This window comes from Capricornis sumatraensis, chromosome 3 (genome assembly GCF_032405125.1).
Source record: "Capricornis sumatraensis isolate serow.1 chromosome 3, serow.2, whole genome shotgun sequence".
In the NCBI taxonomy this organism is placed as follows: domain Eukaryota; kingdom Metazoa; phylum Chordata; class Mammalia; order Artiodactyla; family Bovidae; genus Capricornis; species Capricornis sumatraensis.
Genome location: NC_091071.1, coordinates 178,515,791 through 178,530,051, shown reverse-complemented (window position 1 = coordinate 178,530,051; position 14,261 = coordinate 178,515,791).

The following is a 14,261-nucleotide window of genomic DNA, read 5'->3' as shown; positions in this document are numbered from 1 at the left end:
GAGTGACGGCCGCTTCTGAGCAATCCCAGAGGCCTTCCTGGAAGGGGTGGGGGTTCTGGGAAAGACCCAAATGGTGCACCAGCCTCCCAGGCCGCGCGGGCCCAGCTGAAGGAAGAGCCCTCTGCCTGCGTGGGCCTCATTTGAGCTTTGTCTCTGCCGCATGGATTTAAGATGCACCAACCCCCAGTGCTCCGGGGGGTTCATCTAAACATGATTAAACAACCATTAGGCCTCCGCGGTGGGGAAATGGAGATTTACAGACTTCCAAACCTCCATTTAAATGCAAATGCAGCGTCTCGCCCGCGGAACCACGGATCCGAGCAGTGTTAAAGTCACCACGTCCCTTAGCTCCCACTAGGCTGGGCCGCCTCGGGCCCCTCCCACCCTTTAATCTGAGGGGCGCTGCGAGCACCCACAGGGATGGGCGAGAGTCAAGACCTTACCTTCCCTCACCCTCGCTGCCTTTCCTGGAAGGTCGGGTGTGCAGATGTTAACCTCCAGTCCAAGCCGGGATGACCTTGTCAAGGTCACACACACAGCTGGGAAACCCAGGAGCCAGGACTCAGTCCCTGACCTGCTGGCTCTGAAGCCTCGGGAAGGCCCGGCTCTGTGTTGAGTCACATCCCCTGGGCCCTCTGAGCAAGGGGCCCAGGAAATAGTCATTGATGTGAAAGCAAATAAACACCTACCATTCTTGTTCAGCTCATAGCAACAGGGGCCATTTACTTGAGCACCTACTATGTGCCCTGGTGGCGCTAGTGGTAAAGAACCCGCCTGCCAACGCAGAAGCAAGAGACGTGGGTTCAGTCCCTGGGTCAGGAAGACCCTCTGAAGGAGGGCACGCAGCCCACTCCAGTGTTCTCGCCTGGAGATTCCCATGGACAGAGGAGCCTGACGGGCTGCAGTCCACGGGGTCGCAGAGTCAGACGCCACTGAAGCAACTGAGCATGCGTGCTACTACTATGTGCCAGCAGAGAAGGAATCATTTCATCCTCCCAGGACCTCACGTGGCCGGCTTTAGGATCTTCACTTTTAAAGGGGGAGATTCAGAGAGACTCAGGTGAGGAGCCTGCCGAGCCTCCAAGCGCTGCTGACTCCCAGTCTAACCACTTCCCCCCGCTCTGCCATTCAGTTCCTGTGCGAGCTTTGGCAAGTGACTTGACCTCTCTGGGCTTATGCTTCTGGATCTAACAGGGGTATAATAACACTATTCACCTCACAGGATCTTGGATCTGGGGATTAATGGACTTGGTCTGAGTCAAAGAACTAGAACATTACCTAGTTAACAAATACTAGCGACACTTTCTACACTCAGAAAGTTCTGGGTGCCCTAAGAGAGGTCTAGACATCGTGGGGGGTGGGGAGGGTTCAAAAGGACTTGGAGTTCATGCCCTGGGGGTAAAATCAGGGAGAGCCTCTTGGAAGAGGCATGTAATGGGTCTCGGGGGCGGATGGGGAGGGAACAGCTGAAGGACGCAGGGGTCGGGAATGGGCAGTTGTCCAGTGAGACCGACCCTGGGTGGCACCTGCAGGACTCGGGGGCAGGAGGGTGCAAAGGTCAAGCAGCGGGCAGGCTGAGCAGGCCTTGCACTCCAAGCTGGGAAATGGGGACTGCATTCTGCAGGCAGGACGGTATTAGATGGGCCGCAGACAATGTGGTGGGCGGGGAGGGGCGGGCACTGGGGAGAGTCATCAGGAGAGGGATCGTGGACGTGCGCCCGCTGAGGCTGGCATCAGGCCCATCAGCGTCACACACAACCTCCTTCTCTCCTCAAAGCAGTCCTGTTGGGGTTTGCCTATCACTCATGTTTCAGGGACTCAGCTGTGGCCCAGAGGCGTGTGAGACCATACCCAAGGTCACCAGGCCAGAGGAGCTGGAGCTGGCCTGCAGACCCAGGGGGCGCACTGGTCCCGCCCCGCCCCAGCCCTGCTCCTCTCTGATACCCGCATTTCCTGTCTGAGTGCCTGGAATAAAGAGATGCGTGGGTAACCAACTCATCCTGGTTTGCTCGGGACTCTCCGGCTGGAAAAAGTGCCTGGAGATTCTCTTGTCTTGAGCCAAGCAGGCTGATTGGTCACCCCCGAGACGGCCCAGAAATGGGACAGAGGACTAGGGCAGTGGGAGGGGCTGAGAGAGTGACGGATGAAGTCGTCTGACGTGTTCATTCACCCCCAGGGAGCAGGTCTGGGCACTGCTTTGACACAAGGTCAGGCCAGAGGCCAGATCTGGGCTCACCCACAGAAACCAGGGAGCCCCCGGAACCCGCTCAGCCACCCGGGCCAAGTCTTGAGAGAGCGAGGGGTCCATCTCCAGGAAAAGGGCCTCCTTCCGAGGCTCAGATGGCTCAGCAAGAGCACGGGGCCCTCGGTCCTGCCTTCCAGCCAGCCTGCCAGGCGGGGCCCAGACGACCTTTCTGGAACCTGGGTGGCTCCTCAGCTGTGGCCCTTATGGGGCATCTTCTCAAGGCTTAGTCACAAGAGCTCGCATCCCCGCTGGGATATTTTCCAGCCGCAGGCCTTCCCTTGGTTTCTGGGATCTGTCCAATTGGCCAGTGGGCACAGTCCTGTCCGACGGTGCCAGCAGGGAGAGAGGACAAAGCAGCTCCATCTGTTCCTGTTTCCGTCCCCCAGTCACCTCCTGCCGGCCGCTCCATCCCCAATCACAGCTCGCTTCTGACCTCTGGCCTCAGAGAAGGTCACAAAAGGTGATGGAAGTCAGGGCAGCTGTGCCCCCAGGGCACTATGTCCCCTGGGCAGTATGCCCCCTGGGAGAGGCCTGAGCTAGGGTTGATGGGAAGAAAGTAACAGCTTTCCCATTCGGCATCTAAGCATGGACACACCCCTCGGGCAGGGACACCCACTCCTTTGGCCTGAGGTTTGGGGTCAAGGGAGCACAGAAGACCCCAAACTAGGTCTGCTGTGGACAGCTGGCGACTCACGCTGCGGCCTTGAGCAAGTGGCTTCCTTTCTTTGGACCTCAGTTTGCTCACCTGTCAAACAGGGCCCATAGCGCCTGCCCCCAGGATGTTGGCTGCGGGGTCCAAGGGCAGAGCCTGACGGAAAGACCGTGTGAGGGGCGTCAGAGAGAGGAGGAGAGGGGCGCTAGGCGGAGGGCAGAGAAGGGCGATGGGGCACCGACGCGGTGTTTGGAGGAGGGGCCCCAGCTGGGCGGACGAGAAAAATGATGAGACAGGTGAGAGCGTGTTGAAAGCGGGAGCCGGAGGTGGGCTCATCAGTCAGTTTCTGTGTCCCCGGCCGTCCCCTCCCGGCCTCCCTGCCCCTCCCAGCCCCGGTGAATAATCGCAGAGGACACCGATTAGGAGGACCCGGCCCCCGGGGCTTCTTTGTTTGAAGCCCTCCTGGTGAATTATGCAGGAGGCTGTGGGAGACGCAGTGCGGGGATCGCTTCATTATTGATGAGAGATGACGGGTCCTCTGCTGACAGCCTGCCTAAGAGATATGATTAACTTGTAAAAAATTAATCACCGTTCTTGGGGAGGACACAGATTCAAACCCCGAGGAGCGGTGTTATCGATTTTCCCTAATTTCAGGGGACTTGGAAAAGGTTTTAGCGCAACTTGGAGGAGACAATTAAATTCAATTAGCATCACACGGGCTGAAATGTCACTCCCTCCTGGGAGGCAGGCACGAGGTGGTCCAGGCGGGAGGAGCTCCAGGTGGATGTGGGAGGCTGTCTTGGGGACCCCGGCCTGACTCGTTTCCCCCCGGGAGGCTCCTTCCGCTCTGCCCCCTCTCTGGGTGACCTCATGCTCACCTATGGCGTCAGTCACTACCCAGACTCCGATGACTCAGAGGCTCCTGGGTCCAGCCTGGACCTCTCCCCAGAGCTCCCCATTGGTGCACTCGGCTGCTTTCTCACCACCTTCTCTGGGGTATCTCAAGGGCGCCTCCAACTCCAAGTGACCTCCCACCCACCCCCCATCCTCCTGCCTCCCCTCCTCCTGGTTCTCCTCCTTAATGAAGGGTACCACCCTCAACCAAATCCATCACCAGCACCTCTTGCTCTCACTCCCGAACAGTTCCAGAGTCACTCACTTTCCTCCGTGCCCCTCCCCCACCACCCTAGCCCATGCGCCTTCCTCTCTCACCAGATGGTGTCGGTAGCCTCTCCCCACGTATCAGACCCTCCTGGCCTCTCGTCTCATCCTCAGGGCCTCTCTGATTTCACCCAAGGCTGGAGCAGACAGCCCCTGCGGGGTCTGATTCCCTGCCCTCGGGCACGGCCTGGTCTCAGCATGCATCGTGACTGTTGGCCCTGGGAGGGGGCTCCTCTGATGTTGCTGGGGGTGAAGGGGGGAGAAGGTACTGGGCTCATGCCCAGCTCAGAAGTGTGGGAGCATCAGCACCCCGGAAGGATGACGCCCCAGCCTCCCATTTGAGATGGGTGGGCTATTCTGGGAGCCGGGGGCCCACAGCAGAGTCCCAACAGAGCCTGTCTCAGTCCTGGCTCATCCACCGCTCTTGTCCGCAGAGATGCTCCCTGCAGACTCCCTGCCCCTAGTCCATGTCTCAGCGCTGCCTGCGAGGGGTCCTGGGCTAAGTCACCCGGCTTCCGCTCTGGTCCCCTCCCTCCCGTTCTCCCCACCACATTCACGATCTTCACAAACACATCCGATCACGTCATCCTCCCCCGTAAAGCCTCCAAGATTTCCTGGTACTCGCAGGACAAAAGGAGACCCCCACACGTGGCCCCCCAAGAGCCCTCCCACCCCGTACCCATTCATGCACCCCACCCTCGATCCACATGTTCCCTGTGGCTGTGGCCCTCCCGCCGCAGAGCCTCTGCCCAGGCTGTGCCCGCCGCCCGGGGTCAGTGGCCCGGCCTGCTCCGCTCTGCAGCTCACGTTCACCCTCCAGCCCTCACCCAGCGGTGGTGTCTGCCAGGAGTCCCCTTGACCCCCTTGACGAGGTCAGACCTCTTCTCTCATCAGTTCTCGTGGCCCTGGACCCCTCTCCACTTATTGCTAATCAGCGCTGCAATTTCACAGACTTCACTTTATCCCTGAGGGATGATTTGATTAAGGTCTGCCGTCCGCATTAGGAGGGGGCGTCGTGAAGGCACGCTGTGCCTGGCAACTTCAGGGCCAGCGCAGTGACGGGTGAGGAAAGACGGGCAGAGGGAGGGAGGGAATCTACCTCGAGCCGATTACAAAGCCTCCTCTACGTCAAATGCTTCACCACATCCCAGAGCAAGCAGAGAAATCAAAGCCACCTAGCGAGGCTGCCCCTAAACCCCAACTTCTCCCCAACGTTATTCCCTTTTACCCCCATATACCCCTGGGCTCCAGCCAATCCCAGCTGTTTGCACATCTCCACTTGGTTTTCCTTAGGGAGGGCCTGTTGGAATGTAAGCTCTGAGAGCCGTAGCAGCTCCTGCACACAGCAAGTTTCCAGGAAAGTTTGTTGACGGGAGTGAAGGGCCTTCGATGTAGCCCGACCCCCGGCCCGCGCCCCTACCCCTCCCTGCTCTGCCTGTCTTGCTCCTGAAAGACTGTCTCCTACGTGTCAGGTGCTTTGTGGGCCTGTTCTGGGCACTTCACACAGATGGTCCCATTTTACAGATGAGGCAAATTGGGGCTCAGACAGAAGCCATTCGCCGAGGTCCCAGAGCGTGAGAGGAGCAGAATGTGGATATCAACCCAGGCCTTCACCAGGCCCCCTGCTCAGGGTCCCTGCCTCCCCTCACCTCTGGTGTCCACAGTCTCCCTTTTCCTGAAGGTCCAGTTCAAAGGACCCCTCTTCCTGGAAGCCTTCTATGATCACCCTGTCACTGGCCCTAAGAAGTGCTTCCCACTCTGAAAGGCCACCAGAGCCTGTGTTAGTTGGTTTTGATTTCGATTTTCTTTTAAGAGTTTTATTGAGGTATAATTTACATGCCATCAGATTCACCCGTTTTAAGTGAATGACTTAACGATCAAGCCTGTTTTTATCTCCAGACCTGACATGCATTGATTTCTGGCCGTGGTCATTATTCACACACAACCCCCAGCTCCCTGCTGAGGGCAGGACCAGGGCACCTACATCTCTGGGCGCCCCCTCTAACAGGGCCTGCACCCCGAAGGCTCTGAGCAAGGTGAGCGAGCCCACCCCTCTGCAGGATGGGAACCTGAAAGGAGAACAACGGCTGACGTTTCACAATGGCTGCTGGAGACCAGCCCTGAACTAAATATTCCATGTGTGAGAGCCAGACAAGCGCACAGGTCTGCACGGGGTGGGGCACACTGCCCCCGTCTCACAGACAGGGACAGGGAAGCACAGAAACGGTAAATAACGCGCAAGGGGGCTTCCCTGGTGACCCAGCACAGGGGCCCCGGGTCAGATCGGGGTGCAGGGGGGCTGGGTCAGATCCTGGGTTAGGAGACTAGACCACAAGCCGCCACGAAGAGTTCACACACTGCGACTGAGAGATCTGGCAAGCTGCGAAGGAGATCGAAGGTCCCGTGAGCCACAGCCAAATAAACTCGTAAATCATTTTTTAAAAATCACATAGCAAGTAGCAGCGCTAGGATTCCAACCCAGAAGTCTGTCTCTAGAGTCTGGCTTTTACCCACAGGACTCCAATGTTAGGATGGCCAGGCAGCTGTCCTGCCTGCTCAGGGCACAGGACATTCTATTGCAAAACTAGGACAGTCCCAGTCAAACTGGGCCCCGAGGGTCAGCCTCCGCGACGTTTACGCTTCTCGTTCCAGGGGAGTCTGCTCTGAGCTCATAAGGGGCTCTTTGGATGGCTGGGCCCCGCTGCTCACTGGCCTCCGGGGCCACTGTCCAGGGCTCCTGGGAGACCACTCACGGCTCCCCTGGACCCCACCTGCCAGGTAAGGATTCCTGGGGGTGCTGGGTGTCAGGCTCCTGGGGTGGAGCCGGGAGAGCCGGACTTGGAGCCGGGGCCCCATCCTGCCATCAGGGGCTCCCAGGGGCCTGGAGTTCAGGACGAAGGAGAGAGGAGGAGCAGCTTGGGGACTTGAGGAGAGGCTATTCTTCGGCTGTTCTCAGCGTGCTGAGTGGCCTGTGCCACAGGACGCCTCACCTTGCCCTTCTGTTCAATGGGTAGAGCCCTGCTATGCAACCTCATCCTAAGGGCTTGACAGTTTGCTAAGTGGGTTCATATTCATAGTCTGATGGGGCCCACAACAGCTGGAAGACCGGGAATGATGATCCCATTTGATTGCTAACAAGACGAAGGCTCAGAGACACAAAGTAACTTGCCTGAGGTCACGTAGCTTAATAAGTAGCAGATCTGGGTTCACACCAAAGCCATCACGCTCCAAATCGTCACCAGCTTGCTCTATGACAAGGGTAAGGTGGGCAACAGAGGCCTGGGCCAGTCTGGGGCAAGTGTGGGCATCCTGTGGAGGAGTGAGGTTTACTTCAGATTTAAGATGAAGGAATTCCTTTGACGTCGGCCATATGGCTGCACGAATCAGGTGAGGTCTCAAGGAAAGAGGGAGCCTACCTGGTCAGGTAGCTAAGCAGCAGCTGAGAGTCAAGTTCTCAAGTGAAATCAACCTAGATATATAGGAAAGGAGGCCCCGTCTTCCTGTGGGCTCCTGTCTCCTGGCTTTCCAGTCTTGGCCCAGCCTCATCACAGCTTCATCTAGATCTGAGTCCCCCTCCTTTCTCCCCAGGCCGCCACCCACCAGAAAGTTCCCTTCCTTCCGGGAACCCACCCAGTTGTGCCTTCACGACAGTCTCAGATACAGCTAACGTGTACAGAGCATTTACTGTGTACCTGGCACTGGGCTGTGAACGTCTATATGTCTATTTTTGTAGTTCTCACAACAGCCCCAGGGTAGGCACTGACCTGTACGCACCCCGGCACACAGGCGACCTGAGGCTTAGGGAGCCGATCATTGGTTCGCCCTCTGTCTCACTGCCGAGCTTCTTTCCCCATCCTTAGGACGAGAGGAGCCGACACAGCTGGTCCAAGGCGGGAGCCAGGAATGCACAGCTTTAGCCAGCTCCCCAGGCAAGTTCTGTGTGCTCCCATCCACAGCTGGGGGAAGCTGAGCCTCAGGGGAGGTGAGAACCCATCCAGGGTCGCCCAGCTCAGATGCTGTAGAGCTGAGACTTAGACGCAAAGCCCAGGCTGCCTCGTAACTGGATAGCAGGATATGTGTTCCCTACCGCCCGACACAGAAACCTGGGGTGTTGGGCTGGGCGGCTCAGGGTGGGAATGGGCGCCGACCAGACCCCAGCGCAGGCTCAGTCCAGCGTCCCTGCACTCTGGCCTCCCAGAGGCTAGGGAGTCTGCAACAAACGACTGAGGTCCATCTCCACCTGCAGCTCCCAGAAGACAGAGATGCGCTTACTGGAACCGGAGCTGCACCATTCACCTGCTTGAGGAGCTGCTACTACTGGCTGAGCTTTAATGACGCTAAATTGGCAGCTAAGATGCTGCCGATCTGAGCGCGTTTCTGGAATTGACTGCGTTAGCCTGTAACGGTTCCCAGAGCGTCTTTGCCTCAGGGCTGGGGAAGAGAAAGTCAAGGGAAGAAGGCAGAAAAGACACCAAGGGCGGGTACAAATGGGAGCATCTGAAAGGAATCACTGGGTACTAAGACTTTCAGGCTAAAGGAAAGCACGACAGACTCCCCGCTGAGCACTTGACCTTGAGCCCGCCTCCTCCTCCATGTGGACCAGGTGTATCTAACAGTTACAGCAAGGATGACTATCGCCATGGCTGGCATTTTCCGAGCACTTAATGGACTTGTTCAGTCTGTAAGCCGTGTCTGACTCTTTGCAACCCCATGGGCTGCAGCACGCCAGGCTTCTCTGTCCTTCACCATCTCCCAGAGTTTGCTCAAATCCATGTCCACTGAGTCGGTGATGTTATCCAACCACCTCTTCCTCTGCCACTTTCTTCTCTTTTTGCCTTCAGTCTTTCCTTAGCATCAGGGTCTTTTCCAATGAGTCAGCTCTTCGAATCAGGTGGCCAAAGTATTGGAGTTTCACCTTTAGCATCAGTCCTTCCAATGAATATTTAGGACTGATTTCCTTTAGAATGGACTGGTTGGATCTCCTTGCAGACCAAGGGGCTCGCAAGATTCTTCTCCAGGCCCACAGTTCAGAAGCATTAATTCTTCAGCACTCAGCTTTCTTTACAGTCCAACTCTCACATCCATACATGACTACTGGAAAAACCATAGATACCAGGACCTAAGTGCTTTTCAGGTATAAACTAATTAATCTAATCCTCACAACAACTCTATATGGTAAGTACTTACGGTTGTTGTAATATACAGTCACAAATTTCTTGCCATTCAGCTCATCAGGAGCATGGTCTGTGTGCCCTGCTCCCTTGACGCTGGTGGGCCTGATACTACTTCAACTAACAGAACGTAGTAGAAAGTAAGGCCGTGTGACTTTAAGAGCTAGATCAGCAGAGGCGAAGCAGCTTCTGCCTTGCTGGTGGAGAGGCTCATCTTGGAGCCCTGAGTATTCACACGGGGAGTCCAACCGCTCTGAGGCGGCCGTGCTATGAGGGAGCTCAAGCTACAGGCACAGGCCACACGGTGCTCGGGTCAGCAGCCCCGGAGGAGTCCACCCCCGCCAATCATCCGAGAACGCAGATGCAAGCCACTTCCTCTCTGCCGTCTTAATTCCCGACCTCAGACACCACAGACCTAATACAATGGTGGGCACTCCTTGTTATGGAATTTTGGGGTGGTTTGTTACATGGCAGGAGACAGTCAATACAGTATTATCATCATCTGTGTTTCTAGGTGAGGAAATGGATGCACCACAGGTAAATGAGAAATTAAGATTCAGCCCATAGCAGTCTGGTCCCAGTGCCCATGTGCTTAAAAACCCTCAACGGGAGCTGTTATAATTACTGTGGTCATTATCCCTGTTACTTGTCCGGCCTAATTTCTAAGCCACATTGACTCCCAAAACTCACTTTAGCAGCCAGATAATTTAAAGTAATTGCATTCTTTACAGAAGTCTTTCAAAGTGATCCCCAAATTCAGTTCTCAACCTTGTTAAGAACCCTTTTGGTTTCCCATGCAAGCTCCCTCCTGGCCCACTTGGCTGGAATGTTCAGTTCAGTTCAGTTCAGTTCAGTTCAGTCACTCAGTAGTATCCAACCTTTGCGACCCCGTGAATTGCAGCACGCCAGGCCTCCCTGTCCATCACCATCTCCCGGAGTTCACTCAAACTCACGTCCATCGAGTCAGTGATGCCATCCAGCCATCTCATCCTCTGTCGTCCCCTTCTCCTCCTGCCCCCAATCCCTCCCAGCATCAGAGTCTTTTCCAATGAGTCAACTCTTCGCATGAGGTGGCCAAAGTACTGGAGTTTCAGCTTTAGCATCAGTCCTTCCAAAGAAATCCAGGGTTGATCTCCTTTAGAATGGACTGGTTGGGTCTCCTTGCAGTCCAAGGGACTCTCAAGAGTCTTCTCCAACACCATGGTTCAAAAGCATCAATTCTTCGGCGCTCAGCCTTCTTCACAGTCCAACTCTCACACCCATACGTGACCACTGGAAAAACCATAGCCTTGACTAGACGGACCTTTGTTGGCAAAGTAATGTCTCTGCTTTTGAATATGCTCTCTAGGTTGGTCATAACTCTCCTTCCGAGGAGTAAGCGTCTTTCAATTTCACGGCTGGAATGTGCTTCTCCTCAGATCCCTTCCCCGACACGGACCCAAGCCCTCCACTCCACCCCTCCACATTGCACCTCCCAGCAAGAGAAGAACTCCCCCGCTTCAGGAACGGGGCCCAGGGGCACAGGCTGGCGGGTGTCGTTTCTCCCCTGAGAGCAGGACACATGTGCGGTGTCTGGTAATGTTCCAGCCTCCCACCAGGGTCATTTTTGTCCTGCCCCATGGTGGAAAGCCCCCACCCTTCCTGATCATTTCAAAAGGTTTCGTAATACCACCGTTTTCCCAGAACTTTCTGGTGGGTTGAAGAAACCCCAATATTCCAAAATGCAGTAGCTTTGCCAAGAGCCCTCCTCTACCCAGATGTTCCCCCACAGGCACATCTCATTCAGGGTCCAACAGTGGCGCGCCTTCCACCTCCCAGCAGAGAGCTCTGGGTGCAAACCCCTGCCCAGTGCTGTCTGGCCATGTCATCATGGGCCCTAGCTTTCTTATCTGTAAGACAGAGAAAATAATAGCACCTACCACCATTGACCAGTGCCTTCCATGTGTCCAATACTCAGTAAATGACACCTTTAAAATGGCGTGTAATTGACCCGTAAGTAAATGCCCAATAACTCTTGGTCATTAAACAAAGTCAGCAAGGATTTCTTATTTTTTAGCTCCCAGAGTTGGGGCCTGGGAGGGCGGGCTGGGGGGCAGCAATTAACATTGTCTAGCCCTGGCGAGACTTGGGGGAAAGTGGTGTCCTGTCTGTTTGTAGATTTGTAAATCGGCACCAACTTTCTGGAGAACGGATTTGACAAGCTGTGTCGAAATGCTGTGATCACTTTGTTTATTGTCGGCTACCTTCTGCTGCCTTGGCCTTCGCCAGTGCCTGGGTAGCGCTCAGGATGTCTTGAATAAATGAATGAATAGGCAAAAATAACCCAGGGTTTCTTTTTCCACATTTTTAAATTGATGTATAGTTGATTTACAATGTTGTGTTAGTTTCACATGGATAGCAATGATTCGGTTATATATATAAATATATACACACTTTTTCAGATTCTTTCCCATTATCAGCTATTACAGGATATTGAATGTAGTTGCCTGTGCTACACAGCTGGGCCCTTGTTGCTTATCTATTTTGTACGGAATAGTGTGTATCTGTTAACGCCAAATTCCTAATTTATCCCTATTAGGGGAACCTAATACACGATTGCTACTAAGAATCAACGCCGTACTTGTTAGCAAAATTGTTTGTGCAAAATATTTAATGAGTATTGTTTATAGTGGTAAAAAAAAAGAAAGAAACAGCGTCGCATGTATTGATCAAAGAAGGTGGAGTAAATGACGCCGCCGCCATCCAAAGAAGCACTGCCATCCAAAAGGATAACGCAGGTGTGTCCACTGATTCTGAGCAAGAGAAGCAGACGGCAACACAGCAAGTTTAACTTGACTTAATTTGTGGAAAACTGTTGGGGGGAACAAAGGACAAAGTCTAGCATAGTGGTCACCTTTTCTGGGAAGTGTGAGTCCAGGGGTTGTTTTTCTCTCTGAATTGTTTGGATTTTTAGAAGGAAGATGGCAAAACCCACTTGTCACCAACACTGTGGATGACTGAGGGAGGGAGACCACTTTATTATTGCTACAGCAACCATACAAGGATTACATATTATATATAATGCAAGGAATGGGCTTCCCTGGTGGCTCAGAAGTGCAAGGATGATGCCAATCACATTAGTCACCGTGCATTAAGCGCTCGCTCTGTGCCTGGTCAAATGTGCTACATTTAATTATCACCAGACCCCCTATCAGGTGGTATAACCAGGAATACCAATTCAGTTGAAAGGTATTTGCATGATCAGTAATGACAACCACCAAAACATGTGTGTGTCTACTATAGGTTTTATAGCCCATATGTACATAAAATACCTTGTATGTGTTAATGTATGTGATCATTACGATGACCTATGAGATGGATGGCTATCACTATCCCCATTTTACAGATGAGGAAACTGAGGCACAGAGAGGTGTAGTAGCTTGCTCAAGGTCGTCATGCTAATCAGCAGCAAAGATAAAAATTGAGCCCAGGTGTTCTGAAGATCCATGACTCCAAAGCTGGCCTGAATCTCAGGTTTAGGAAGCAGATGCTGATAAGGCAGAGTCACACCGTGAGATGGGGGCAAGGCCACAACTAGCCAGACTGGCAGCCTTGGAGCCTCTTGCTGTCTCCGCTCCCCTGGCTGCCTCTGCGGCTTCTGCTCCCTCTCCCCGGCAGCGCTCAGCCTAATGAATGCCTGGGAACTGCTAAGTGCCTTGTTTGACAGGTGTTTCTAGATCACAAACATTTTTTCCTCTTTCCTTCTCAAACTCTCCAAGGAGCAAGCACTTCCCAGGCGAGAAACTATATTATTTTATTACTGTAATTATAAACTATATTTATGTTAATGATATTTTATTACTTTCTCCAGAAGAACTGTACAAAAAAGATCTTCACGACCCAGAAAATCACGATGGTGTGATCACTCACCTAGAGCCAGACATCCTGGAATGTGAAGTCAAGTGGGCCTTAGGAAGCATCACTACAAACAAAGCCAGTGGAGGTGATGGAATTCCAGCTGAGCTATTTCAAATCCTAAAAGATGATGCTGTGAAAGTGCTGCACTCAATATGCCAGCAAATTTGGAAAACTCAGCCGTGGCCACAGGACTGGAAAAGGTCAGTTTTCATTCCAATCCCAAAGAAAGGCAATGCCAAAGAATGCTTAAACTACCACACAATTGCACTTATCTCACACACTAGTAAAGTAATGCTCAAAATTCTCCAAGCCAGGCTTCAGCAATACATGAACCATGAACTTCCAGATGTTCAAGCTGGTTTTAGAAAAGGCAGAGGAACCAGAGATCAAATTGCCAACATCCGCTGGATCATCAAAAAAGCAAGAGAGTTCCAGAAAAACATGTGCTTTATTGACTTTGCCAAACTCTGACTGTGTGGATCACAATAAACTGGAAAATTCTCAAAGAGATGGGAATACCAGACCACCTGACCTGCCTCTTCAGAAACCTGTATGCAGGTCAGGAAGCAACAGTTAGAACTGGACATGGAACAACAGATTGGTTCCAAATAGGAAGAGGAGTACGTCAAGGCTGTATATTGTCACCCTGCTTATTTAACTTATATGCAGAGTACATCATGAGAAACGCTGGGCTGGAAGAAACACAGCTGGAATCAAGATTGCCGGGAGAAATCTCAATAACCTCAGATACACAGATGACACCACCCTTATGGCAGAACATGAAGAACTAAAGGGCCTCTTGATGAAAGTGAAAGAGGAGAGTGAAAAGGTTGGCTTACAGCTCAACATTCAGAAAACGAAGATCATGGCATCTGGTCCCATTACTTCATGGCAAATAGATGGGGAAAAGTCAACAGTGGCTGACATTATTTTTCTGGGCTTCAAAATTACTGCAGATGGTGACTGCAGCCATGAAATTAAGACACTTACTCCTTGGAAGGAAAGTTATGACCAACCTAGACAGCATATTAAAAAGGAGAGACATTACTTTGCCAACAAAGGTCCATCTAGTCAAAGCTATGGTTTTTCCAGTAGTCATGTATGGATGCGAGAGTTTGACTATAAAGAAAGCTGA